The 27,551-nt window shown below is 37.6% G+C and overlaps 2 pseudogenes; both read right to left on the bottom strand.

Annotated features, from left to right (window-relative positions):
* LOC110323309 overlaps positions 1 to 27,551 on the bottom strand; it is a 172,248-nt pseudogene that overhangs the window by 128,170 nt on the left and 16,527 nt on the right.
* On the bottom strand, positions 15,566 to 15,722 carry LOC115064349 (annotated as a pseudogene).

Genomic DNA, 27,551 nt, shown 5'->3' with positions numbered 1-27,551 from the left:
TGGATCATGTTCTTCTGGTATTCTCCATCCCCTCTGAATCTTATAATCATTTTTGCCCTTCTCATGACCTCTGAAGTGAGGGATCAAATATAGATTCTCTTATTACATAATGTCTTGCTGTGGGTTTCTAAACCTATTCCTATATGCTGCCAGAGGAAGCCTCACTGCTGATGACTAGACAAGGAACCAATCTATGAGTATAGCAGAATATCATCAGGAATCATTCCATTGATTTTTATAAAGATCATATTTGCTTGTACCCTAGGTCTCTGGGCTACCAAGCCCCCAAATTATGGCCATCCAAGTCTTGTCCAGCATGGAATCCTTCTTGTGGAGTATGTCTGAAGTTAAATCAGACATTGGGTAGTCACTTTCACAAGTTCAGTGTCAACTTTTCCTCAGCACATCTTGCAGACAGATAGGTAAAGAGTTTTGTGGTTCAGCTGGTCACCACATTTCCCTTTTGTAGCCTGCTGAGTACCTTCTCTCTCTCTTTCTCTCTATTTTTCCTCTTTTTTTTGGTTCATAATTTTTATTAGATATTTTCTTCATTAACATTTCAAATGCTATCCCCAAAGCCCACTATACCCTCCCCCAACCCTTCTCCCCAACCCACTCACTCCTGCTTCCTGGCCTTGGCATTCTGTTGTACTGGGGCATATGATCTTCACAAGACCAAGGGCCTCTCTTCCCACTGATGGCCAACTAGGCCATTCTCTGCTACATATGCAACTAGACACACAACTCTGGGGGTACTGGTTAGTTCCTATTGTTGTTTCTCCTACAGGGTTGCAAACCCCTTCAGCTCCTTGGAAACTTTCTCTAGCTAAGTACCTTCTCATGAGAGAAATTAGAACTTTGGGGTGAAAGCTTCAAGCCCACACCAGCTCAACCCCTCTAAGTTCAATGAGCTGAAAAAAAGTTGTCCTCTGCAATGGGGTCCTGCTCTCGGTTTTCAGAAGTTGACCTTCTTTTATAGCAGCAGCAGCCTGGTTTGCTTAGTCATGCCCGTAGGACTTCGGTCAGTAACACAAATATAACCCAGTACCTCCTCTGGAAGTCTTGCCTGGCTATAAAAGATGGTGAGTTCAGACTCTGTATCCTTCATTACTAGGAGTCCTCATTAGGATCATCTTCATAGATTCCAGGAGTTCTCAATAGAACAGTCTCAAATGGTTGAGATCCCTTAAAGAAATGTTCAACATCCTTAACCATCAGGGAAGTACAAATCCAAACTACTCTGCCATCTCATCGTATACCTGTCAAAACTGCTAAGATGAGTAGTACAAGTGACACTTCATGGCGATTAGGAGGAGGAATAGGAATCACTCAATTGCAGGTGGGAATGCAAACTTGTACACCATTATGGAAATCAATATGGTTCCTCAGAAAACTGAGAATCAATCTCCATCAAGATCCACCTATACCACTTCTGGACATATAACCAAAGGATGTTCCATCAAAGCTAAAGGACATTTGATCAACTATGTTCATAGAGGCTTTATTTACAATAGCCAGAAACTAGAAGTGACCTAGTTGTTAATCAAAGAATGGATTAAAAAAATGTGTTACATCTTGGGAATTCTTAGCTTCTGGGCTAATATCCACTTATCAGTGAGTGCATACCATGTGTGTTCTTTTGTGATTGGGTTACCTCACTCAGGATGATATTTTCTAGTTCTATCCATTTGCCTAAGAATTTCGTGAATTCATTGTTTTTAATATCTGAGAAGTACTCCCTTATGTAAATGTACCACATTTTCTGCATCCATTCCTCTGTTGAGTGACGTCTGGGTTCTTTCCAGCTTCTGGCTGTTATAAATAAGGCTTCTATGAACATAGTGGAGCATGTGTCCTTATTACATGTCGGAGCATCTTCTGAGTATATGCTCAGGAGTGGTATATCTGGGTCCTCAGGTAGCTATGTCCAAGCATGTACAAACCATGACAAGGGGGTGATGTGGACATCTTCTTTCCATTAAAAATTTGTCATTATTGTATTTATTCTTTGCAAGGCTCACACATATATGCAAAGGTTCATGATCATATATACCCCCCCTTTCTCCAACTTTCAGATTAAACCTTACAAACAACAGATTTCTTTTAACATCATGTTTCTCTCTCTCTCTCTCTCTCTCTCTCTCTCTCTCTCTCTCTCTCTCCTCTCTTTCTATAAAAAACTGTTTTTATAACTACAGTATACAACTATTAATGATCCTATGTGTATGGGAATGGGCTTATCTACTGTGGCATGGGCAATCTACCAGTATCTGCAGTCCAAACAAGAATGACTCTGTTTCTCCCAGTAGCCATTAACTGACAATAGTTCCCAGGATAGAGATAGGTCTAGGTCCTCAGAATCTTTTCCTCTATCCATGCTGGATTTTTGACTGACTTGATCTTGCATGTGTGCAACAGTCATATCATGTCCAGATGACAGTATTTCCCAGCTTTCTCCACATCCTCTAGTTCTTACATTCTTCACCCACCCTCTTTTCCAGTGTTCAATTTGGGGAGTTATTTAGGAGTGATATGTTAGTTTTATCTATTGGGAAGGGATCTCACTTTTTAAAGTAGATGTTGAAAGTTCTATCATAATATTTTAAAAATAAATTCTTGGAGAAATTGAGTTATTTCATGTATCTTACCCCTCATGTAAAAAGCAAGATTTTTGTCATGAAGAAAATATTTCCAGTTACTTATATAGTAGACATTTTTCTTACCTAAGAGGAATTAGCATGATATGAAAATAACATATTTATTACAATATAACTAACTATAAAAGAATGAACAAATGAAACACAAATCAAACTATTAACATAAATTATATTTTAAGTCTATTACTTGACTGAGTTCTCTGGGAATTATGAGCAAATGTAAGCATAATTGGCTGTTTTTATTATTCCCAGAAATAAATAACATTCATTTCTGACAAAAGGAAAAAAAATCACTTGTCCCATGGGTCTTTATAAAAATGGTATAGTTTCATTTCTATGGGAGTGAATTGTTCACTCCCTTGTCTACTCTTTGATTCAAGATGAATACTCACATTTTCAAGTTCATTATAAAACTTATCTAAACAAAGGTTTTTCTGCAGATGACTAGGTGTATGCAAGATGACTATGTACACATCTGGTAGTCTTAATCAGTAATATACATTTTAGTACTAAATACACACTACAGTCATTTAATAATCTATGTTGTAATAACTTGTCTGGTTTGCTTTGAATTCTGAGGAATATTTCTGCCTACTGTACCGAACTAGATGAATCAGATTTGGAAAAAATAAAGTAATTTAGTAAATTGCCTTTTGTGGTATTGAAATAGATTGGATAATGATACATTTGTGTGAGAAGCAGGAGCTCCCAAAGGAGTTGTCTTTCCATAATGGTAGAATCACAATTGACATTTCAGAACCTTATTTGGGATCATAAGAATAACAATACATGTTAACATATGACCCAGATCTATTCATCTCCATGTTTATATAGTTTAGTGTAATATGTTATAATTATGTTCAGTATCCACTCACTAAAATAGGTATATAAGGCTATGCTATTTCTGTCAGATCAGTGGACACTTTGTCCTCCAAATCCTTGGAGAACATCATAGTCTTTATTTAGATATCATTGTTACATGTGAAATATGTGGTTATTAAGGAGATCTATACACTTAGTAATAAGGCCACTAACTCCAAAGTTCCCAGATCATTGACTTGTAATAAGAAGGGAAGAACAATGGAAGAAAAGAAAACAAACAAACAAGCAAACAAACAAAACAACAACAAGAACAACAAGAAAAAATCCACACAAACTAACCAACCAAGCCAAACGAAATAAAACAAAACAGAAACAAAAACAAACAAACAAACAAACAAACAAAAAGAGCAAGAACACTTGACATGTATAGAGGTAGCTGTTAGTCCTCAATTTCATCCTTACATGAATCTGGTATGTGGAAGATGTCTGTAAGCTGCACTCAGGAGTAAATCCAGGAGGACTGGGGATTTTCTGGTAGTCACAGACTATATAGCAGGTTCTATACCAGCATGTGTTATAGGAGAACCATTTATTTATTTATGAAGTTAAAAGCAAAGAAATAAAGAAAAGCTGAAGAAATGGCTCAAAGGTCACGGGTCCTTGTTATCTAAGTTTGAGGATTAACATTCACATCCTAGTCTCTATATAGAAAGCTAGAAGTTATGCATGCTCCACTGGCCTGTTACCTCTTTGTTGAGTTTGGCAGAGGAGGATCACCAGAGTTTGTCTTTCTGCCTATTACACACACACACACACACACACACACACACACACACACACACACACACACACACACAAACCTAGCAAACATACCAGAGTTCAAGAAGAGAGCCAGCCACAAAGACTCACTGTTGGAGAGTAACAGAGGATATCTGCGTCCCTCCCCCGGACCCTCACCATTGGAGAGTAACAGAGGATATCTGCGTCCCTCCCCCAGACCCCACATGGGCCCATAGGCCAGCACACCTGTGGACATGCAGCAGACCCTCATACCACACCTACCATACATACACATTCACACAAAATTCTCAAATAATAAGTGAAAACATTCTGATTGACACTAATGTAACATAGACATAAGAAGTCTCTTCTGCTGACCTTTCTTATGCTAGATGCTTCGGTGATAACACTGAAAAATAGGACAGATATTTTGATCCTTTTTTTTTTCTATAAGTCAACCTTCCATATCACCTTCCCCATTTCTCCTTCCTCCTTTTTGAGCAAATACAAGGCAATAATGCACAATATTGAGCAATGTATATTTTCTATACATTCTGTACATTTCTATACATTCTATACTATAGCATTATTTTCATAATGATTTTTACTACCCTGTTCTTTATGTACCTAGGTTATGGCTTCAGAGCAAAAACTATATGTTGAATACAAGATACTCTTCATCCCTAATCCTTTTGCATAACCACCCTTTGGATAAACAAAAAGAATTTGAAGACAAGATATGGCTAAACAAAACATTGTTTAATGCTAGTGACTCTATTTTGTGAATTGGATTTATTTATTTATTTATTTATTTATTTATTTATTTATTTATTATCTTTCATTGAAAAATGTAGCCTCCTGTGGCCACACTAACTGGGTTCTTGAGTGGGAAGCAGGAGCTGTATGGGAGAAAACGGCAAGAGAAATGATGGAAACCAAGACATAATTTTCTGTTTACTAAGAGTCTGTGCTTATGAGGAGGGGAGGCCCATCCCCTCCCTCCCCCGCCAAGCCATTCCAGGTGCCTGTCCTACAGGTGGGAGCCTGTAGGTGGATCTGCAAGATGCTGTCTCTGAAATATCTTAAGTCTCTCAGCAGGTAGCAGTGTCTTGGAGAAGAGCAGTGGCAGCTGACAGAACAATAGAGCCATCTAAGTCTGAAGGTTCCACTCCAGGTGGCCAGTGGCAGCAGGGTCAAAATCAGCCTGTTTCAAGGCTGGGGGAGGGAACAGAAAAATAGATTTTTTTCATTCCAAATATTCTGATTACTGTTTCCCTCCCCTTTACTTCTCCCAGTTTCTCCACACCTCCCCTCCCATCCAGATCCACTCCTTTTCAGTCTCTCATCATAAATATAAACTGCATCAGAGATAATTATAATAAAAAAAAAATCAAACTAGGACAAAACAAACTAAAAGAAAAGAGCCCAAGAAAAGGCACAAGAAATAGACAGAGACACGGACACATTGGTTCGCTCATGTAAGGATTCCATAAGATACAAAACCAGAAGCCATACTGTAGGACCCCCCACCCCCACCCCGCGAGGAACTCCCTCTGGTCCTCAGGTCACAGGAGTTAGGGTGCCCCAGGAACTCGACAGACAGGCCTTCTTGACCGTAACCACACAAGGCACTTTTATTGGCGGAGCTCCGGGTCGATTCGTATCTCACACAGGAGACAGAGGAAGTCGACCATGATACCCAAAAGCTGTTTTTTTTTTTTTTTTTTAAAGGGTGAGGGTCGGGGTATAGGGAGAATTGGTGCGGTTACATGCGATTGGTTCATTTAAACATAGCAAATTAGCATAAGAGTACATGCAGACTGAAATGTTTAGAAATGTTAAGGGCCTGAGGTTTATCGGGGGCAGCAGGACACCTGGTTGATGTATGACTCTTATGGGGGGGGGGGGCAGTAAACTAGGGGAGGCGTCTTCCTGCCAGATGGCTATGGAGTCAGTCAGCCCTGATAACGCTAGGGGAGGTGCCTTCCTGTCAAATGGCTAGAGTTAGCTCTGATAGCTCAGTTCCTGCATTCTTTTCCTTATCTTTATGGCCGGGCTTGTATTTCAGTGTTCATCCCCGAGTCGTATTTTTTTGAAACTTACTCTTTTAATTTTACATTTCCAAGCCTTGAATCTATATAATTTTCCCTTTCAATACTATATAAACAAAATATGTATAACTAGCAAAGGACCTTATTACTGAATTCAGTTGTTCTTTAACATTTTGCTTTTGTAAAATGTTTCCTTTTGTGATGTGTAGGTAAAACTTCAAAGAATTAACCTAGGAATTCTGGCTTGTACCTATAATCCCAGCAATTAGGAGGTAGGGGCATTGCATGGAGTTGGAAGCTAGCCTGGGCTACACAGGGATCTAGATCAGTCTAGACCTCAGAATAAGATCCCATCTAAAATTCTTAAGCAAACCTGGAAATGTTGAAACATGCCTTTAATCCTGGCACTCAGGATTTAGATGTAGGCAGATCTCTGTGAGCTTAAGGCTCAAGGTTTACTAAAGGCAAGGTCCAGGACAGCTAAGGCAATTACACAGAGAAATCTTGTCTGAACAAAAAAGAGAAGAAAAGAAAGAAAAACAAACATACAAAGACAAAACAAAAACAAAAAACCAACAACTCAATGATACAACTAAACACAGATAAAGAAAAGTGAAAACAAAAAATGAATAAGACCCAGTTTAACAGGAAATATAGTTCACTATTAGCTAAACAGAGTCACATCTTTCTCTTTGAGCTTTCCATTATCTGATGTTGTATCTAAAAGAGTCAGGAATTATAAATCAGGTTAGCATAGGTCCAATGTGAATGAATGTTAACTCTTAAATGTGATTGTGGTTCATTACTAAAAGAAATTTAGTGATGTTTTCTCCTAAGGATAGAAACCCCAGAACTTAGACTCATCACTGATAAATATGTTGGCTTGTGAAAAAGAATGATGCCTTAATAGGTGTGTATGTCTTAGAGCAGGAAAGTTGCTAGGATGGACTAAAGCAATGCTAATTAATTATTGGATGAATTTTTACCATTGTGAATTTTCACTTCCTCTTTCACCTAATATTGGGAATGTGGTTCAGTGCCTTCCATTCCAAATTAGATGTCACCACTTGAGGTCATTGTGATGACAGTGCTGATGTCAAGCTTCAACTTAATGCTGCCATTTTTTTGTACTAACACTGGCTTTCGATGAATATCGGCAATCCCAGTAGATTTGATATTTCAAACTAACATGAAAACTCACTTTTTTGTGGATAGATCATTGTGTATAGTAATAAAACACATTTTCACAGGAAAGGTCTCAGCCTATAAGATTTGGAAATTGTCAACATGATAGATATTATTTTCAAAAGTGTCTACTAAATTCTGAAAACATACCAACATTAAATGAGCTAATGCCATACCAACATTAAATGAACTATGTTGGCTTCATTGCATTGAAAATGGGCTTTCAGCTGCTTCCTTTTTATTTTTTTCAATAGTAACGAAGAATAATTCCTTTCTTGTCATAACTGAAGAGGTTTGGTTTTCTTGCTTTCTGAATAGATGCAGGTTCTGGAGAAAAACAATAGGTACCACTTAAGGTTTATGAGTTAGGAGGTTGCTTTTGCCTTATTTTAGCAAAAGAAACACAGCTAAACTCAAAATGTGCAAAGTTGTTCAATGTTAAGAATACTTTCAGCATAGTCTTTTCACAAAAATCTTTGTTTTGGATTTGTGGGTATTTCTATTGACTTTGGTTTCATAGAAGTGTGTGGGTGTTTTCCTTCCATGAATAAGAATGAAGGGAGTTCATTTAAAAGTATTGAAAGAAAGACCTTGTCTTCCATGCACAATACCACACTTTTAATTTTCTTGCTGTCTTATGCTGAAGCAAAGCACAGAGGGTCTGGAACAATGTATTAAACTTATCCTCTGGGGATTTCCTGGAGGTGATTATTTTCTGAAAGAATTGTATTCCTCTTGGCACATATCTTATTTAGAGGAGAGGGGTTTAGAATTGTTTTGAATTAGATAGTTGTTTCACTTTTGCAAAAGTTGAAGCCTCTTCTTATAAGCAATGACACTTGATTAATTCTACCATTCTAGTATGGTGGCAAGGGCTGTAGCTCCATTGCAAATGAGTTAAGAACAGCTGGAGACTGATGGTGCCCTGACTGTTGTAAATCCTTTTGTTGTACTACAGGAAGTGCAGAACTGGGTGGTTTGTTATCTAGCCCTCTTAGATAAACATTTGTCTCTAATTTGTGATGATTTCTTGAACATAAAATTTTCCTGGCTTTTTTAATTGATTTGAAAAATGTATTCCATTATTCATTAGTTTTAGATGGCAACTATACTATGAAGGTGCTCCCCCCCCCCCAGTAAAATTTAATGAGATTTATCTCAAAACTCAGTAGTAGGAACCATCAAGATTAAAGGGAACATTTTGACCTACAGCTAGAAGTCAAACTTCAGTTTGACAAAGTAGCCAGCACTGATTTATTGATGTGTTAAGGAAATGACAGGAGTTATTGTAAGGTCAGCAACAATAGAGGCAAGGCATTTTCTCTGGAGTTGACAGTTTGTAGCATTTTATTCTAGTTTTCAAAATCATTTGAGTTTAATCTAATTATTATTTTTATTATCCCTCATGTTCTGCACACAAAACATTCAAAATGCAGGCAAAAAGTGACAGAGAAAGCATGCTACTTATTAATTATGAGGTGTTGAGCAAAGCATATTTTAAACTCTTTTCATTGATGACAAAGTGCGACTTAACCATTAGATTTTAGGCAATGCATAAGAACACAGTTAACAGGTAGGTTTATGGTTAATAGGTTGAGCATTGGCCTTCAAAGGACACTTTCTGGTCATTATGGTATGTACCTCAGCCAACTAATGAGAGATGTGGTATGGGGCAAGTACCAGTTGTTTGAACTAGACCTGCCCAATGTATCTGTTTATTTTCCAAAACCGCTTCTTTATACAGGGCTGAAAAATCACAATAACCTGCTCTTTTGTTAAATTTATGTGTGGCTCAGGGAAAATGGCATGGGCTCTTTTATGTGATGTCTATGACATTTACAATTATGTATTAATTCCCATTTAAAATCTGTTATAGGTGATAGAGAACATAAGCCCTGTTAGATACTCCAAGGATAAAGAATGTTCTAAAAGCAGATATGAAATCCAAGCTCCCAGAATGCCTGTGGATGATAGAAAGCAAACCAAAGTATAACCATGCTATTCTACAGAGACAAACATTATAAAGGGATTTAACTGCTATTGTGTTTGCCCTCAGTCTAAACATCAAAGCATGGGCTCTTACCCTAAATCTAAAGAACAAACATTTTCCACTTATTTCTATATTTGAAGACATTTTACCTTGAGCTATCAAGGTAAGAGACATGGTCTCAGGTAAAGCAGAATCCATGATCTTATGACTTTGCCTTTTCCCACCAGAGTGGACCTACTTTTCAGAACTAAAATATCATTATCGTACCTGTGGGAGATTTGGGGAAATGTTTTAGGTGACACAACAGTCTGTTTTGACACATGTCACCATTATTTCATTTCAGATATGCCTCAGGTCAAATGTGTTCTTGAGACACTATCTTTCAAATAAAAGTCCTTTGTACAATACCTCAAGAGATTTGATGTCATGTTTCCCTAAATCTGAAACCTAGGATACACTGAGCTCTGCTCAGAATACGTGTTTATGATTTGAAAGAGCTGGCTAGAATATGTCTGAGTTTAGACAATAACATTATTATTTTTAAAAAAAATTACCAAAGAAAATAAACCAAGGAATTAAAAATTCTCAGGTAACTAGAGGCTGAGTTTAGTTAGTTTTGCAAATATTAAAGAGGGATTTAGAAATTTGAGGCCTTATTTACACTGAAATAGTAAAGTGAGCACATGGTAAGCCATGTGAAAGAGCTGTCTATTCTCTGTCAATTAACACTAAAATATCTACAAAATTCATGTTATTCTGCATAGCAGGAGTTTGTTTCCTTTAACAAGAATTATTAGCTTGAGGGGCTAGATGGATGGCTCTGGTGTTCAGACAAGTCATTGCTCTTGTAGAGGTCATGAACTTTTTCCCAATTTTCACATGGTGGTGTACAACATCTGTAACTCTAGGCACAGGGGAGACACACCCTCCTTTAGTCTCTTTGGGCAATGAATGTATGTAGTCCTTGTACATACATGCAGGAAAACACTTATCCATAAACCAAAAACAAATCTTTCAAAAGGAATTATGACTTCTATGTTAATAGGGGAACATGACTTACTTGGGCTTGTTTCCATTTTTTTTTTTTTTTTAGTTAAACAATTTTTTAATTAGATATTTTCTTCATTTACAATTCAAATGCTATCCCCAAAGTCCCTTATACCCTCCCAGCCCTGCTCCCCAACCCACCCACTCCCGCTTCCTGGCCCTGGCATTCCCCTGTACTGGGGCATATGATCTTCAAAAGACCAAGGGCCTCTCCTCCCAATGATGGCCGATTAGGCCATCTTCTGCTACATATGAGCTAGAGACACGAACTCAGGGGGTATTGTTTATTTCATATTGCTGTTCCTCCTATAGGGTTACAGACCCCTTCAGTTCCTTGGGTACTTTCTCTAGCTCCTCCATTAGGGACCCTGTGTTCCATCCAATAGATGTCTGTGAGCATCCACTTCTGTATCTTCCAGGCACAGGCATAGCCTCACAAGAGCCAGCTATATCACGGTCCTGTCGGCAAAATCTTGCTGGCATATGCAAGAGTGTCTGCGTTTGGTGGTTGATTATGGTATGGTTCCCCGGATGGGGCAGTCTATGAAATGTGCTCAACACAACTTTTTATCTATAGTTTCTGAGAAGAAGGTATGCCTTAGAAATGACCTCCTACCATAAGTTTTACAAATTTAAAAATTTCATATTTTTCTCTGAAAATAGAAGTTGATGTGTAGAGAGACAAAAGTCATGGAGTAATAAGCCATTTTAATGTGTTGTATGTGTTTAACATTTTCATTAAGCAAAGATTTTCAATTTATGTAGTCTTTCTTAGCTAGGACAGATTAAAATAAAAGCCCCCCTCCTTTTTTTCTCTCATTCTGACAAAAAAAGGACATGTATGTCAAAGGGCATTTTATGTAAATTATTTCTATACTAAATAGCACCTTAAAGTGGGTTTGCCATTGTGGAAGCTGGCACCCAATGCAGGTTAGTGGCTTGTTCAAAGTCATAAATATAATACATAGCAAAGTTAAAATTTCAAAATAATAAATAGATGCTACATGGAATAAATTAATTGTCAAAATATTTAGGTTTTGTTTATCCTGTGCAATATTAAAACCCAAAATGTTGTAGGATTTGTATTTTAAAACTCATCATTCAATATAAAGAGTGAACAAGTAAACCAACTGAGAAATGATGAATTGTATAACAGAATGTACTCAACTGCCATCTCATTAGGGGACCTGCATAATAAATTGCTTAGCTGGGTGGATGTGTTTAGTGGAAGAGTGAGAAGGCACCAAAGCCCTTCCAGCTCCCTCCCATCCATCTGCACCACTTTTGCCCCTAACTAGATAGCTTCTGTTATTTCCTAGATGTACATATTCTCATGTGGCTGTTTTATAAGCAGATGAAATATTCAAAGAGCAGGGGCTTTTTCTGTGGGAAAACAACCACCCCAGATGGGTTCAAATCAATACACATACACCTGTAAAATAAGAGGATGAAGGGATTGTGTGTTCTCTACTGCCTGTCTGTGTCTATGATGTTTACACAATAATTATTCTTTAATATTTTAGCAGATGTGTCAGGTTCCCTCTGCAAAAGATCAGAATGCCCTGAAGTGTCTAAAACAGAGCTCATGGTGATTACACCTTGATTGATTTTGTATGTAGTGTGAGAATCCTTTGCAGAGGAACTGTTGAAAACAAATTCTCTCATCTATTCTTTCTGCATTTTGTTTTCTGCTGGCTTGCACCATATAATCTCCCAGATGTTAACCTAGGCTGCTCTGTGATCAGTTGAATAAAAATAAACCCAAAATTCAGTAGGAATTTTACACTTGGATTAGTCTATATGAGTCTTCTATGCCAGAAAGAAAAATGTTTAGATACCCAAAGGGAATTCCAAAAGGAAATGAAAATTGGCCATTTCACACCATTGTCTTCCTTTCTCTCCCTCTTCCTCAATCTTATACCTCTGTCTCCTTCTCTTTCTCCCTTGATAGTTCTCTTTCCTTGACTATTCTCTCCTCAGTGAGTATACTGGAGAAAAATTGAAAATGAAAAATAAAATCTTGTTCTGAAATCAAAGTGACAACCAATCCTTCAATGTGATAAAATATATTTTTATCTGTAAATTAATTCAATTTTACTTAGTAACAGTGTTATATTTTAAAGAATATTGTTCAAGGTTCTAGAAAAATTCAATATTTAGGAATTTTATTTCATGCTGAATTTTAAGGGGGATATATAAGATACAATTCATAACAAGAAAATCCTACCTACCTTCAATAATATCTCAAGTAGTAATTCTCTTATTTGTAAAAATAGTAGAACACTAACTGTTAGAGAAGGAAATAGCAGGAAACAGATGATATAAAGAAAGAACAGGAAAATGGGTAGGAGTATACCAGTTGGTAACTGAGGTCACTAAAGAAGGAGAAGAAGGCAACAAATAGCAGCCAAGTTGTTTGACAATGCCTTGAAGAATCATTTTATCTATCTAAGATAATACATGCTACATATAAGTGATATAAGGCATGAATATACATATATATATGAATATATACATATATACAATGTGTGTTTTATACATACACACATACATACATGCACAAGATTCCTTTGGAGTTGTTTAAGGTATTCCTAATAACTCCCTTGGCCCTTGGTTACCTCTCAGAGGTTTAAAGTAAATTTCTACTGCTGAAGATATTGCACAGTTAGAATGAATATGAATAATATATATATATATGGGGAGAGAGAGTGAGAGAGTTAGTTTGTTTGTGTTATAATCTATGGCACTTTGAGCTGAAAATGCAAACCATAAGAACAGTATACAAACAAAACTTCCAGGCACAAGCCCTGATTTGAGTTGTTTATGACAATCCAAGTAACTCCCCCAAAATATATAGGCAATGTTTGTTGCCCTGCATTGCTTCTCAGAATTCTCAGAAGTTGAAAGTAAGTTCTATTAAAGACACTTCACACTTTCAACACAGGACTCAGATAATTTGAGTAATGTGAAAGCTTCCTTCATGTAGTCTAGTTTCTATAGTACCAGAAAGTACTACACAAACTCTCAAGTGAGGAAAGCAATTAATAATCACACTCAGCAGTGACACTTTTGAACCACAACAATGAGTAGTATGACAAGTTAGCTGTACAGGTCCAATGTGACACTCACATGTTAGTAGTTATTAACAACTGTCTAATTAGATTTAAGTCCCACACAACCAGAAGAAATCATACTTTTTACTAGAAAGTTAGATGGTTATCGGCAGTTACTGAAGTCATAGATATTTAAAAAAAATTCTACTGCTGCATAGGGTTACTGTATGCCTTTAATATCAGCACTAGAAAGGCAGAGCAATATGGATCTGTGAGTTAGGTTCCAACCTGGTGTACAGAATGAGTTCCAGGATAGCAGAGAAACTTTGTCTTTAAAAATGAGAGAGGGGGAGAGAGAGAGAGAGAGAGAGAGAGAGAGAGAGAGAGAGAGAGAGAGAGAGAGAGAGAGAGAGAGAGAGAGAGAGAGAGAGAGAGAGAGAGAGAGGAGTGAGGGGGAGGGGAAGGAGGAAAGGAGAGGGAGAAAAGGTAAGCATGTCTAGTAGAATGCATGGAAACTGTGTATATAGACAAATAACTATAATACTGAGTTTCTTTGTAGAAAGTCACTGATTAGTGGGTAGTTATGGAGACATCATTATATCCTTAGAATATCTGTATTCATATCTTTATAATTTTTTAAGTGACAAAAGACTAAATAACTAGACCATTGGAGCATTAAATACAGCAATACATGTAATTTGGGACAATGATTACATCTGTTTGACACTATATTATACATTATATAATACATAACATTATTTTATGAATTCACAACTGACTAAACATTTTGTATAAGAAGGAATTATGATTTTAAATGGTGTGATTAGGATTCACAGAGTAGGTATATGAATAACTGAATAAAACTGGATATGCAGAGCTCCAGAACTTTGTTAGAGAGAGAAGAATGAAAAAATCTGTAATTCATGTTTGGGTAGGATACAATAAGCAGGATAACTGAATCAAATGCATGGAGCAAGGAAAACCAGCAATGATTTTCTGTTCTTCATTTTCTCACTGGCCTCTTTACTTAGATAGTAGATGACTGCTATGATTTATGGTTTAACCAAAGTAAACATTTGGTCACATGAAGGAGTCTGCAAACCCTTACCGGCTGCTCTGACACTCATCGTATGTATTTTAGTTAGGGTTTCTATGACTGTGAAAAGACACCATGAACAAGGCACCTCTTACATAGGAGAACATTTAATTGAAATTGTCTTCAGGGTGGAAAACTTGTACAAGCAGGCAGACACAGTGTTGGAGAGGTACCTGGGATTTTGACATCTAGTTTGGGAGGCAGAAGGAAGAGAGAGTGACACTGAGCCTGGCTTGAACATCTGAAAACTCAAAACCGTACTCTAGGGACATACTTCCTTCTACAAGGCTTCATTTACTCCAACAAGGCCACACCTCCTAATATTTCCACTCCCTATAGGTACCATTGTTATTCAAACCACCACACTATGGGTTCCTGGATCTGCTGTCACTACATTGTGGGTTTGGTGGCTGTATATGGGATGTATCCCCAGGTGGGGCAGTCTCTGGATGAAAGGCTTGATGATGGAAGCTTGATAAGGCTGTCTCCTAAGAGACTCTTCCAGAGCTTGACAAAAACAGAGGCAGAAGCTTTGCAGCCAATGATTGGACTGAGCTCTGGAGTCCCTCATGGAGGAGTTGGAGAAGAGACTGAAGGGGCTGAGGGGGTTTGCAGCTCCACAGAGGGAGCAACAGTGTCACCAGGTCAGACCCCTTGGAGCACCAGAAGACTAGTCCACCAACCAAAGAATACATACGGAGGGACCCATAGCTCTGACCACATATGCAGCAGAGGATGGCCTTGTTGGACATCAGTGGGAGGAGAGACCCTCGGGCCCGAGGGTGTTCGATGCCTCAATGTAGGGGAATTCCAGGGCAGGAGGATGGGAGTGGGTAGGTGGGTGAGGGAGCACCCTCATAAAGGCAGGGGGAGGGGGATGGGATAGAGGGTTTCTGAAGGGGAAACCTGGAAAAGGGAAAATATTTGAAATGTAAATAAACAAAATATCAAATAAAAAGTAAAAGTCCAATTTACTATTGCATTCATGCCTACTTCTTCAGTATTCTACACTTGATCTTAGCCAAAAGGCCGAGAAGCGATATTCAGTATTCTACTGTATACCAAATATCAGATGTGCTTTCCAGCCTCTTGGACTGAAGTACTACTGGAATCTTAGCCCTTCCCTTCAGAGGCAACCACTGTTGGATTCATTACCTGGATCACAGCCTGTGATTCATTCTAATATATCCCCTTTCATATAGAGAGATACATTCTTACATTTTGCTATATTCAGAAACCTGTTCAATACAGTGCCTTTGTTACTATTTAAAGTTTGTAACTCCATGTGGGCAGCTTCCTGGGAAAGGGGGTGACAGATCTGCAAATTTTAAGCATATCCAGACTGTATTAGTAATCAGGGGAACAGAGGAGGAAAAAAGTAGAGAGCATGCAAAAGGCTGCTGGGACCTCTATTCTACTTCATCTAAGGTAGTAAAGTCTATAATTTGCCTCATGCATGCTCAAAATTGATATGTAATGTTAAGGCCTAGGTAAAATATTAAAGCCTAGATGAAATGTTAAGGTCTAGGTAAAATTTAAGGCCTAGGTAATTGTTCCCTGGCTAGACTGCCATTTTGTTCTGTTACTAATACTATAAGGAAGCTCTCATATGTTTCTGCTGTTACTAGGAAACTTTCTAATATGTAATCTAATGATTACATATTCTCTTATGTTCTGTGTCCTTGGAAACTAATAACAATAGAAGTCAGTAGACCTGCTTTGACCAATTACCCACAAAAAGCTTAAACATAAACCAACTATACAGCAGCATTTCCTGCACTTATGTATAAGCTTTTACAGTATCTTTTTTTTAAGCTACCCTTAGGATGTACCCCAACATAACAGAGACACCTGTACCAATATTAAGAAACTCTTTGGAATTAAACTTCCATTTTGAGTAGTGGTCCAAAAACGTTTAAGTTCCCATGACTTCCCTAAAATGACCTCCTACTTGGCAGAAAGAGATGTGTACAAAAAGGACACACTTACGAGAGATTTTCTGCTTGGTTTGATGTGGGTGAATTCACTTTTAGTTTAGATCTTTGAGGCAGGAAGACACCCACTTTTAATCCAGATTCTGAGCCAAGACAACACACCTTTATTCTTGGGCACACCCTCTGCCAGAATGTATATAAAGACATGTTGCTAGGAAGTTTTGTTCTTTGTCACCTTGTCCTCAGCTTTTTTGCCCATCCATTTCTACACTGGCATTGGAGCCTACTGTTTCCACATTCCAGCCCATAGAGAAAACTAGTTGAGATATCCAGTCTTGTGGGTCTCAGTAATTACAAGATTAATACTGGACTTTCCATTTCCAGCTAGCCATTGTTGGAGTAGCAGAACTATAGCCTCTAAGTACTCCCAAAAAATCCATATATATATATATATATATATATATATATATTCCAAATAGTATAACTAGTATTGCACCTAGTGGGAGGCTGAAGATCAAGGTGTTTACTAGAGAGTCATGGGTAATAGGTTTTATATATATATATATATATATATATATATATATATATGTAATAAATATATATTTAATATATATTAAATATATATAAAGAATAATATAAAATAACTTCTATGATTCTATAGAACTCTCATTATTAGAAGGGTATGTGTCCTTAATAGGAATTTAGGTGCTATTCTTAAAATTTAACTCTATAACTTTATTTAATGACCAGAAAATTAATTTATGCTATGGGAATGGAGTGGAAGGTTGATGAAAAATCACGTTCTACAATTCATATGCTCCTTTGTTGATTATTGCTTGGACACAGCATTCCAAACACATAATTTATTCATGATTGCCTTTGTTATGTTTTTGGGAGGGAATGTAGGAGACTGACTCAAGAACCAGTGTATACCTACACCCTATCCAACATATTTGGAATGCTTAAAAACCTAGTCCTGAGAGCCGTGGAATCTTCAGCAGTATATTCATATTTGTGGATGTGTGGGAGTGCAGGGGGCAGAAAAGTTCCCAGGATGTTGGCAGTGGAAGCTTGGGCTGCCTCCCTTGTGTCTTATCAGTTAGCTGACCCCCTCCTGCTACTTGTGATGTCCCTTTCTGATGCCCAGGGAAATGGATTATGGCACTTTGAGAGGAAGCCATATTTCCTCCAATAAAGCAAGTATTTCTTCCTTATTTTTGATGTTATTTTCTTCAGCAGTTAATCAACCCCTCTTGTTATATAGACCCATATTCATGAGCAAAGGCATATCTGTTGTCAGTGTAAATGTTAGCTGTAGCTCCTTTTGCCAGCTTTAAAGCCTGGGTTAGAGCCTTTGGTCCAGCTTTCTGAGCTTAAGTTTCTGGTGGCAAAGCAGTAGCACAAATAACAGAGTCAACGCCCATTACCACCACCCCTGCATACCTGACTCCATTCTGGATGAAGCTGCTCCCATCTGTGAAGTAGATACATTCTGAGTCTGGCTATGGTATCTCAGTCAAGACCTACCTGATGTTCCAGATGTGACCCAGAATGATAGAGCAATCATGCTGCACATCTTGAGACTGAGTAGGGATCAGGTAGCAGGGTGTCTGAGTTTAGAGCAGAAGATGGGTTATATCTTATTCAAGGAGGATTCAAAAGTAGAGTCTGAAAGAGTACCAGTCTAGTGTTGGACAGCCATTGGCGGGGTGGATTCTAGAGGGTCCCCTCAACAGCATAGGTTATATTGATAACAAGTTCCTGCCCTATGGTTATTTTGTCAGCATTCTTAACTAGCAGGGCAGTGGCAGCTATGATCTGGAGGCAGTCTGACCATCCTTCAACCACTGGTTCCAACTTCTTGGATAAATAAGTCACAGGTATTTTCCATGGTCCTACAGTTTGGGTGAGCACCCACTTTCCTATCCCCTTTCTCTCATCTACATAGAGGTGCAAAGGTTGTGACTATCTGGGAGGGCCAAAGCTTGCTCCTCCAATAAGCCTCTTCTTAAAGTCTTAAAGTCATTGCCATCTCAGGAGTCCATTCTATTTTCTACATAGTGGAGCACAGTTATTTGGGGTGGGCCCACCAGGACATACCCAAATCCTCATGCAGTGCCTCATCAAAGATGGTGGGCAAGTTCTTGAATACTTGAGGTAGGCATGTCCAAGTCAATTTTCCCTTAAAACCTCTCTCCAAGTCTTGCCATTGAAAGGCAAATACAGGCTGACTTTTGGGTACCAGAGGCTGCAAAAGCTGTTCAGTGACTAAAGCTTCCAATGGCTGTCAGGGGTAGATTAGTTAACAAAGCCATGTTCACAGCTGATTGGTACTCTCTGGTTCTGAGTCAAAAGAAGTGTAGGTCCTATAGGATTCCCTGAGGCTCTCATTCTTTCCCTGCATCACCTAGCTCACCTTAGATAAATTGTGGGTCAACTAGTGTCCTTTCTGAGGCCCCCTATCAGAATATGGTGGTGAAACCAGAGCCTCTCCTTACTTTTAGCAGTGTTAAAATCCCAGTCAGGTTGAGTCAAAGGAAAGGCTGCATTGATATAAGCCTGGACTTAAGCAGGCATCCCATTTGTTCCCAGAACTTGGAGTAATTACTGATAGTCATCCTAGTTGGTTAGGTGAGTCAGCATAATTGAATAAGGGAGACCTGTAGGAGCTGAAGGTCTTTCTAAAAGTGGGAGTTCTGCAACTCACAGTTGTAAAGATTATTACCTGCAAATGGCACATATGTCGTGAATTGTCTTTCCTGAGTATCTGGTGGTCCTGTAGCCTGGAGTGGTAAATCCATAATAGAGTGAGCGTCTGCGCAGTATGGCTGAGTATGAAGTGGTTTACAAGTAGAGTAAGGAGAGTCAGGGGATTCAGGGACTGCTCCTTCCCCCACCTGTGCTGGCTGGGCAGGGGCAGTAGAAGCAGGAACATAAGGAGGGGGACAGAGATCCTCCTCAGGAGCAGAAAGGGGGAGCAAGGAAGGGAGCCAGGGCTGACCCTTCTTTAGAGGAAGAAGGGTGGGAGTGGTGAGGCCCATAGCACTTAGTCCAGGTGACCCCAGGTGTCATAAACTAAACCTTTACCCTGTAAATGATGGGGAGATGGAGCGTCCCCTACTCAGGCCATCCTACATTATAGGTGGGTCACCCATTCCTGCAAAAGATGGCTAATTTGTGGGGACAAATAACCAGACCCGACTGAGTCTTCTGATACCCAGTGAAAGTTCATAAAATGGTTCAGGACCAAGCCCAGTGGGATTCTTTGGACCTGTTCCATCCTAGGAATCAAAGAAAAATTTATAAGTGAGGACAAAAAGCACAAACAGTATACACAAAAGACAGACACAGAACATTCCTGGAAAAAACAAAAACAAAATGAAAAGACTGTCTCAGAAGGACCTCTTCTCTGTGCATGGGAGGCCTATAGACCCACAGCCAGTTCAGCTTTCAGATTAGAACTAGCACATTCTTCTGATTCTGGTAGGGAATTGGGAGTATGCTCCATTGTCCCTGGCTGAGTGACAAAATACTCATCTGCTTTGTCCCTCTCAGACTCCAGATTACACCTGAAACAAAAACACAGAGATGGACAAGACAAAAGATAACCAGGAACTTGGACTTAGTGGTCTGAAAAAACACTCCACTATTTGTGTCAGAGGGTCTCTAGCTATCCAGGGCAAGGGCCCCCAAATGTAAGGGTCCATGATTCGGTGAAGAATGATAACCCAGACTCAAATGGTATGTAAACATAGACTGTTTTATTGTGCAGAAGTCCAACATGCTGGGATCTACCATCTACAAAGATGAGATACCATCTTACCCTTTGTTAATGAGAGTGTAACCAATTTTCTATAAAATATTTGGGTTATTGTTTAGTATGAGCTAAGGTACTACAAAAATACAAATTTTAAGGCATTACTGAAATTATACTTCTGCAGTGAAACAGGATGGCAGCTTCACTTCCCTCTTCTTCTCCTAGTTCCTCCTCAATTCCCTTTTTCCCAATCCTCCCTTATTTTATCCCACCTTGGCTAATCAAGTTGCCACAGAACTAGGAGCATCTCCTCATGAATCTAGTTAGGAAAAAGAGATCCAAAGACAGGCATCAGAATTAGAGGTAGACTTTGCTCTAATTTTTAGGGGTCCCACATGAAGACCAAGCTATATATGTCTTACATACATGTTCGTGACTCAGGTCTGTTACACGATGGTTGGTGATTCAGTCTCTGTGATTTCCTATGGACCTAGGTGAGTTGATTCTGTAGGTTTGAGGAGTATTGGTATTAGCTCTTCTTTGAATGTCTCATAGAATTCTGCACTATAACTATCTGGCCCTAGACTTTTTTTGGTTGGGGGACTTTTAATGACTGTGTCTATTTCCTTTGGGGTTGTAGGTCTTTATAAATTGACTGACCTTGATTTAAATTTGGTAAGTGGTATCTATCACGAAAATTGTCCATTTCATTTAGATTTTCCAATTTTGTGGAGTATGGGATTTTGAAGTAAGGCCTAATTATGTTTTGAGATATCCTTAGTATCAGTAGTTATGTCACCCTTTTCATTTCTGATTTTATTCATTTGGATATTATCTCTCTGACTTTTAATTAGTTTGGCTAAGGGTCTGACTATCTTGTTGACCTTTCTCAAAGAACCGGTTTTTCATTTCATCTTGTTCTTGTTATTTCTACTTTTTTTATTTTAGTCCCATATTTGATTATTTCCTTCCAACCTATCCTTTTGAGTATCATGGCTTGTTTTCGGCCTAGAGCTTTCAGGTGTGCTATTAAGTTGTTAGGGTGCTATCTCTCCAATTTATTCCCCCCCCCCCATTTTTTTTCCAATTTCTTTATAAAGGCACTTAGTGCTATGAACTTTCCTCTTCACACTGCTTTCATCGAGTCCCACATGTTTGGGTATGATGTGCCTTCATTTTCATTGAATTCTAAAAGGTCTTTAATTTCTTTATTTCTTCTGTGATCCAGTGGTCACTGAGTAGAGAGTGGTTCAGTTTCCATGAGTTTGTAGGCTTCCTGTTGTTTTTGATGTCCAGTTTTAATCCATTGTGTTCTGATAGGATACAAGGGCTATTTCAATTTTCTTTTTTTCTGTTAAGGCTTGCTTTATGACTGACTATGTGGCCAATTTTGGAGAGGGTTCTATGAGGTACAGAGAAGAATTATATTCTTTTGGGTTTTGTTGAAATGTTCTGTAAATCTATTAGGCCATTTGATTCAGAATGTGTTAGTTTCATTATTTCTCTGTTTAGTTTCTGTTTGGTTGACTTTTTCATTGGTGAGAGTGGGGTGTTGAAGTCTCCCACTATGAATGTGAGGTGATCATTATGTGATTTAAGCTTTAGTAATGTTTTTATTTATTTATTTATTTTTAAGAATGTGAGTACCCTTGTATTTGGGCACAGATGCTCAGGATTGCTATGTCATCTTATGGATATTTTTCTTTGATGAGTATGAAGTGTCCCTTCTTATCTCCTTTGTTTAATTTTGGTTGAAAGTTTACTTTATTTGATATTAGAATGACTACTACAGCTTGCTTCATAGGTTATATCCTGGGATATTTTTTTCCAGCTCTTTAGTTTGCAGGACTATCTAACTTTGTTGCTATGATGTGTTTCTTATATGCAACCTAATGATGGATTCTGTGTTTGCATTCAGTTTGTTAGCCTTTGTCTTTTTATTAGGTTATTTAGTCCACTGATGATGAGAAATATCAATGTCCAAAGATTGTTAATTTCTATTTTTTACATAGGTGTATTTGTGTGTGTGTGTGTGTGTGTGTGTGTGTGTCTGTGTGTGTGTGTGTGTTTCCCTTCTTTTGGTTTTGCTGGTGTGGAATTTTTCATTTCCTGTGTTTTCTTGGGTGTAGTTAGCCTCCTTGGGTTGGAGTTTTCCTTATATCATCTTCTTTAGGGTTGAATTTATGAGTAGATATTGGTTAAGTTTAGTTTTGTCATGGAATATCTTAGTTTGTCTATTTATGGTTATTAAAACTTTTACTGAGTATGGTTGTCTGGAGCTGACATCTATGGCCTCTTTAAGTCTGCAAGACATCTTCTTAGACCCCTCTGGCTTTTTAGAGTATCTTTTGAGCAGGTGTGGTAATTCAAATAGGTCTGGCTTTATATGTTACTTGGGCTTTTTCCCTTGCAAGTTTAAATTTTCTTTCTTTCTTCTGTATACTTAGCATTTTGATTATTATGTGGCTAGAGAATTTCATTTTCTGATCCAATCAACTTAGTGTTCTGTAAGCCTCTTGTATGTTTATTGGCATGGTTTTTTATTTTATTTTATTTTATTTTTCTGGTTGGAGGAATTTTCTTCTATAATGTTGTTGAAAATATTTTTTTGGGCCTTGGAGCTCGGAGTCTTTTCCTTCTATTCTTATTGTACTTAGGTTTGGTCTTTTCATAGTGTCTTAATATTCTTTGGATGTTTTCTGTTAGAAAGATTTAACACTTTCTTTGACTTTTTTCAACTGTATCTTCTACACCTGAAATTTGTTCTTCCATCTCTTGTATTCTGTTGGTGATACTTGTGTCTGTAGTCCTGTTCTCTTCCCTAAGTTTTCTATATCTAGGATTCCCTTAGTTTGTGTTTTCTTTACTGCTTCTTCTTTCCATTTTCAGGTCTTGAACATTTTTTTTCTTTCACTTGTTTTATTGTACTCTCCTGTATTTCTTTAAGGGAATATTCATTTCTTTTTTAAAGGACTTTATAATCTTTATAAGATTGGATTCAAGATTATCTTATTGTGTTTCAGTTGTATTAGAATATCCGGGCCTTGCTGTAATCAATAGCTGCCCTCTGGTGGTACCACATTGCCCTGGCTCTTGTTGATTTTGTTCTTATTCTGGCCTTTAACCATCTGGTTGTCCCTGGTACAGGCTGCTCACTGGGGATGCATTCACAGTATGTGTGGTTAACCACTGTTGGGGGTGCTTTAAGGGGAGTTGGCAGTCAAGAGTTTGGCAGGGAGATGTCTACCTTAGATATTTCTGTTGCAAGCAGGATTTCTTGGGAATAGAGATAGAGCTGTGATCCAGAAAATGAAGTTCAGAGGACAGAGCAGCTCAACTCTTCTGACCATAATCCAGAGGGACATGACAGGCAGAGGATTGGTGGATAATGGTTTAACCTGGATGTTCATGGGTCAGGCAGGCCTCTTTGAGAAGGCAGGCGGAGTCATGGAGCAAGCAATTGAACTCAGGGCACCAGGGAGAACTTTTTCACTTACTATTGCTTAATGAGAATATAACCATGTTTCTGTAACTAAATTTAGATTATTGTTGTTAGTTTGGGCTGAGGTCCCACAAAAATACCAAGATTTAGGCATTGCTGAAAATATTCTGCAGGGAAACAGGATCAATATTTCTCCCAACATTTATCTTTGCTCTTGAATTTTGTCAACATTTTTAGCTATGAATGCCACCTACGGACATAAGACCAGTTGCATAAATGAGGATTATAAATGACATGAACAATTCTGTTATATTAGGTTGGGAATGTGTTTGTCCACAGATATCTGTGTTTTCTTTCATCAATCATTTAAAGTGATATAAATTAAGAGATTATCAATGATTATTGTCTTAATGTTTCTCTTTCTATAAATAGACACCACAACTGTGTCAACTCTTATATAGGAGAACATTTTATTTTTACTGGCTTTAGAATTCAAAGGGTTAGCCCATTACCTTTAAGGTAGAATGTGTGGGGCAAGCAGGTAGACATGGTGCTGTAGAAATAGTCAAAAGGTCTATAGCTGCATCATCAGGAAGCAGGAAGAAAGAGTGACCCTGGGCCTGTTGAGTATCTCAAACCTCAAAGTGCAGCCCCAGTGACACCCTTCCTTCAAGAAGGCTACACTGCCTAATATTTCTGTTCCCCTGGGCCTATGGGGACCATTTTTATTCAAAGCACCACACTGTGGGTATGTGGATCTGCTGTCACTGCATTTTGGGTTTTGGTCCTGATCATGGTTCTTTCTCTCTTGTCATCTTCTTGCAGCTTTGATCCCAGAGTTATAACTGAATTTATCAGTATCTCCAGTGAAATCTTTCTTCTGTTCTGACTCTGTCCTGTTCTCTTTTTCCTTTCTTATGCTAGAAACAAGATTTACACACACACACACACACACACACACACACACACACACACACACACTTAACTGAGTTCTATCACCCTAGAAGCTGGTTGGGAATTGTCATAGGCACGTTATAAATCTATGGTCTATTTTATTGTGTCTAATATGATTTATGGTACTTTCCAAAAAACAAAACAGAAAAACATCAACCAAAAAAATCAAACAACCCAAAACAACAACAACAACAACAACAACAACATACACACACACACACACGCACACACACATACACCATGGTAGCTTCTCTCTATTCAAACTAAGTAGGCATGTCTAATTAATTAATTGATTAATTAATTAATTTATTCACATTCATTCACAGCTATGTAAATCTTTTTTTCTCAAATATTGTAACAAAAGAGTAGACTATTATCCTGAATAATATGAAGTCATCTCATATATTTTCACTTGGAATCACTATCCTTCTTTAATATAGAATTTAACAGTAGGAGGTATCTGAATTCTGAACTCTGGCTTTCTCTTATTGGCAGCATAATCTTCAAAACAATCTAAGTATAAAGAATCTGTTACATTACAGAATGAATCTGATGATAGGAATCTAGCCATTATAACAATAAATTTCCTGTTCTAGTTTTGATTGCTTTCTAAAGTGAGTACAGTGATTTCCTTCTATTTGGTTGTGTTTTTTCAACTAAAAGTTAAGATAGCCTCACAAGTATCTAAGGTCAAACCATAGTCATATATTTTATTATTGAGTTTATTATTTATTATAGTCATACATTTATTATTGATTTTTTATTGTGGCTTCAAACTCAGGATCTTCCAATATCAGTTTGCTCAGTACTGGGAATGCAAGCAGACATAAAACACCCACTCTAAAGATGTTTTTGTTGTAATGATGTATCTGTATAATATTTTTCTTGCATTTTCACAATAATTAGTTTTATTTTATGTTTAAAAGTTTTGCCTGAATATCTATGTACCACATACTTGGAATACATATTGAGTCCACAATTCTAGTGGGCATCAGACCCACTAGAACTAGATGGTTGTGAGCTACCATGTGGGAGCTTGTAATCAAAGCCAGTCCTCTAGAAGAACAATTAAAGCTCTTAACCACTGAGTCATCTCTCCACCTGACTTTTTTTTTTTAATCACTTAGCATTAGCTGATTAAAATTTTAAAGTGATTTCAGTTGAAATTTTTTTTTTATAAAATTACCTCCTGTAGTTCTTGGAATTTTGAACACTTTCATACTAAGTTATACTAAACTTAAGTTGTATCTGCACTGAATTGCTTCATGTATATACCCAGGGATTTAACATTTAAAATGTAACTGTTTGAAAAATCAAGGCATACAGAAATAACTGAAGAAGCCTGGTTCTTTAAAGTTTATGAGCCTATATACTCATGTTAAATAATTTTGCTGTATTTCATAATTTTTAAAAACAATAAATTAACTATTTCATGTTTTTGTCCTTTGTCCAAATGCTCAATTATCTTGCTTGTGAATTTGTTCTGTATAGTTTCTGAAATCATCCTTTGCAGCCCCATCCAAACTTCGGAAAAGCTGCCTAAGGTTCTGGAGACTCCTAATCTTGTGAGCTGTAGAAAGTGGCATCATGAAACATGAAGGTACTACGTATATAATGAGAACACTACAAAATCCTTTAATATATTACACATTTTGTGATCAAAACTGAATGGAATCAGTGAATAAGTGGCATAGAAATCTTAGGGCATACTGTGACCAAATATTTACATTTATCATTTCTAAATTTGCAATTAAAGATGCTGGTGCAGGAAGTTGATAATTTTGTAATACAGCAAAGGGATTTAATGTCAAGATATAATATATACTATTTTAATGTGATAAATACCCATCCAAGTGTTTTATATATGTCAGTTCATTTAATTCTCATTACGACACTATAAAGAAAGCAATCTCATTCATCCCCAGTTGTAGATAAGTTATATGAAGGCTAAAGAAGTCCATAATTCTGTAAAACTATAATATAAATCAAGGCAGAACTGAAATTCGTACCAGGGAGTTTTATTGGAGACACTATGTAGCTCTTCTTCCACTTTGCTCTTCTGGCTCTTGTCTTGTTTTGTGATAATAATGACCTCTGTTTTCTAATGATGACCTCTGTTTTAGTGCACCCCCTTTGCCTGCTTTCTACTTTTCTAATGGATGATGGTATATGAAGACTTTAGTCAGAAGGAAGCATTTTTCTCATTAAGAAAACATAATTATTTAAGTTAGTATCTTTCTAGTTTAATTTGGCTCCAATAAAATGAAAAGAGTACATTTTGGTGTGTAGTTTTATTGTTGTTGTAGTTGTTGTTGGTGCTGTGTGTATGTGTGTGTGTGTGTGTGTGTGTGTGTGTGTGTATGCATGGTTAAAACAAATCAGTTAGTACTGAAACTATAAAGGTATATTTTATAAAATATAGCGACAGATGACAAGTCACAATTTCCCTTTTCATTTGACAATGGAACGTCTACACATAGCTTAAGTTTTAGGTCTCAGCTGTTAAATGGAATGACATCTTTCCCCTTCCAGTTTGTCAATAATATGGTTTAACTAAATGTAAATTCCTCCTTATAGGAAAAGAAGGACTAGCAGAAAAAATGTAGGCAGTCTTATTATCACAATGCACAAAAGGGATATTATGATTATAATGGATAGACTTTCTGTTTGGGGGAATATTGGCTCATGTCATGGAATACATCATTTTTATAATCATGTCTACTTGTAGCCCAGATTCAAATGAAGAGGAATCAGGAAATTTGAACAAATTATATTGGCCTCCA

Source organism: Mus pahari, chromosome 6 (assembly GCF_900095145.1).
Source record: "Mus pahari chromosome 6, PAHARI_EIJ_v1.1, whole genome shotgun sequence".
Classification (NCBI taxonomy): domain Eukaryota; kingdom Metazoa; phylum Chordata; class Mammalia; order Rodentia; family Muridae; genus Mus; species Mus pahari.
Note: the sequence above shows the minus strand (reverse complement) of the source record. Positions and strands in the feature narration are given on the sequence as shown.